We start from the raw sequence: 3,033 nt of genomic DNA, 5'->3' as shown, positions 1-3,033 counted from the left end.
CCCTATGACCCTGCTATCGCACTACTGGGTATTTTCCCCAAAGATACAGATATAGTGAAATAAGGGCCATCTGTATCCCAATGTTTATAGCAGCAATGGCCATGGTCGCCAAACTGTGGAAAGAACCAAGATGCCCTTCAACAGATGAATGGATAGGAAGATGTGGTCCAGGTACACTATGGAGTATTATGGCTCCATCAGAAAGGATGAATATCCAACTTTTGTAGCAACATGGACGGGACTGGAAGAGATTATGCTGAGTGAAATAAGTCAAGCAGAGAGAGTCAATTATCATATGGTTTCACTTATTTGTGGAGCATAACAAATAGCCTGGAGGACATGGGGAGATGGAGAGGAGAAGGGAGTTGAGGGCAATGGAAAGGGGAGATGAACCATGAGAGACTATGGACTCTGAAAAACAATCTGAGGGATTTGAAGGGGCGGGGGTTGGGAGGTTGGGGGAGAGAGGTGGTGGTATTATGGAGGGCACATATTGCATGGAGCTCTGGGTGTGGTGCATAAACAATGAATTCTGTTACACTGAAAAGAAATTTTAAAAAATTACAAGAAAAAAAAAGAAGATATGGTCCATATATACAATGGAAAATTATGCCTCCATGAGAAAGGATGAATACCCAACTTTTGTATCAACATGGATGGGACTAGAAGAGATTATGCTGAGTGGAATAAGTCAAGCAGAGAGAGTCAGTCATCATATAGTTTCATTCACCTGTGGAGCATAATAAATAACACAGAGGACTTGGGGAGCTGGAGAGGAGAAAGGAGTTGGGAGAAATTGGAGGGGAGACAAACCATGAGAGACTATGGACTCAGAGGAACTAACTGAGGGTTTTGGGGGGGAAAGGGGTAGGAGGTTGGGTGAGCCTGATGGTGGGTATTGTGGAGGACATGTATTGCATGGACCACTAGGTGTGGTGCATAAAAAATGAATTCTGAACACTGAAAGACATTTAAATAAATAAATAAAATTTTTAAGAAGAAAGAAATAAAGAGAGCAAACAACTGACTCCACCTGGAGTCACCACGCTCCAATTTCAAGCTAGATTACAACGCTGTTTCATGAAAACTGTATGGTGCTGGCATAAAAATGGACACACAGGACAATGGAACACAACAGAAAGCTTGGAAACTGATAGTCCTAGTACTTTTGCAAAGTTTATTCATTCATATATTAAAGGTATATTTAAACTTAGCTCTAATAGAACTCTTAACTCTGAATGAGAATTTATATTATTGATGTCCTGTTCCAACATTTCCCACCAATAAATGCATTTTTTAAAAATTTTATTTATTTATATTGACAGACAGAGATCACAAGTTGTCAGAGAGGCAGGCAGAGAGAGGGGGGTGGTGAAGCAGACTCCCTGACCCAACAGAAAGCCCGAGGGGGTGCTCGATCCCAGGAATCCAGGATCATGACCTGAGCCAAAGGCAGAGGCTTTAACCCACTGAGATGCCCAGGGGCCTGATAAATGCATTTTTTTAACAAACAAACAACAAAAGAATACTGCATATTTTCAAAGTGCCATCTAAACAAAGTGATCCACAAACAATGCAATCTTTGTTTTTAACTTGTAAAGAATTGAACCTGAGTCTGGAGCTAACAATATACTCAGAGGACATGCAAATAGGGTCTTCCCTCCACTGAATAAAACAGCCCAGCCCAGACCAGGCAGCTGGGAGAGGAGCCCCAGTCCTGGGATTTCCAGGTGTCCACATTCCCTGATCAGGACAGAACACAGTGAACTCAATATGGAGTTAGTGCTGCGCTGGGTTTTCCTTGTTGCTCTTCTAAAAGGTAATTTCTGGAGAACAAAAGAAATAGAGGAAGTGAGAGGATATGAGTGAGAGAAACCATGGTTGTGTGACATTTTCCTGACCAGGATGTCTTATGTCTGCAGGTGTCCAGTGTGAGGTGCAGCTGGTGGAGTCTGGGGGAGACCTGGTGAAGCCTGGGGGGTCCCTGAGACTCTCCTGTGCAGCCTCTGGATTCACCTTCAGTAGTACTGGCATGAGCTGGGTCCGCCAGGCTCCAGGGAAGGGGCTGCAGTGGGTCACAAGTATTAGCTATGATGGAAGTAGCACATACTACGCAGACTCTGTGAAGGGCCGACTCACCATCTCCAGAGACAACGGCAAGAACACGCTGTACCTGCAGATGAACAGCCTGAGAGCCGAGGACATGGCCGTGTATTACTGTGTAACAGACACAGTGAGGGGACATCAGTGTGAGCCTACGCAAACCTCAAACTACAAGGGCATCAGACCAGCAGAAGGTGCACACTCCTCACCAATTGTCTTTAATCCCAGGAGCAGGTGCAGATGGTGGTTATGGCATATTTCCTGTCAGGGTCTGGGGTTTCCTCTCCATAGAGCAGTTTCCCCAGGGAGCCTCCTTGACATTATTCTGTGCTTACCTGTTCACTCTCTAACTTAGAAACTTAGTTGTAGCAGGAAGACAAATATACGAACATGCAAAAAAAAAAAAAGAGTCAGTTACATTAGTTTCCTCTTGTCCTTAAATACCAATAAATTACAAATATCCTGATGCAGGTCAACAAAACCTTTCTAAGAATCACAGTGGCACTCACTGTGGATCACAAAAACCTCCAGCAGAGCCAGAAGATCACACACACACACACACACACACACACACACACACAGCAGTATAAAAACTCCATTGGAAAAAAAAATTAAATTTAAGAAAATAGTAGAAAACCGTTACCACCATCCTGTAATTTCTCTGCAGTAAAGGTGGTCCTAAGACAGAAATACACACCATACAGGAGCACCTCAAGAAGCAAGAAAAATCTCAAATAAACAACCTAACATTACACCTAAAGATGCTAGAGAAATAGCAGCAGCTGAATCCTAAATATAGCAGAAGGAAGGAAATAGCAAGATTAGAGCAGGAAGAGATTATATAGAAACTAAGAAACACAGAACAGATCAAAGAAACCAGGGTCTGATGGGGGTTTAAGGGGGTAGGAGAAGAATGAATGAAACAAGATG

The 3,033-nt window shown here is 43.2% G+C and overlaps 1 pseudogene; it reads left to right on the top strand.

Moving 5' to 3' along the window:
- The first annotated feature begins 1,773 nt into the window (after positions 1–1,773).
- Positions 1,774–2,221, top strand: LOC116863757 (annotated as a pseudogene).
- The last annotated feature ends 812 nt before the right edge of the window (positions 2,222–3,033 follow it).

This window comes from Lontra canadensis, unplaced genomic scaffold (assembly GCF_010015895.1).
Source record: "Lontra canadensis isolate GAN:19392208 unplaced genomic scaffold, GSC_riverotter_1.0 scaffold2930, whole genome shotgun sequence".
Taxonomy (NCBI): Eukaryota; Metazoa; Chordata; class Mammalia; order Carnivora; family Mustelidae; genus Lontra; species Lontra canadensis.
This window is presented reverse-complemented; position numbering and strand designations above follow the sequence as displayed.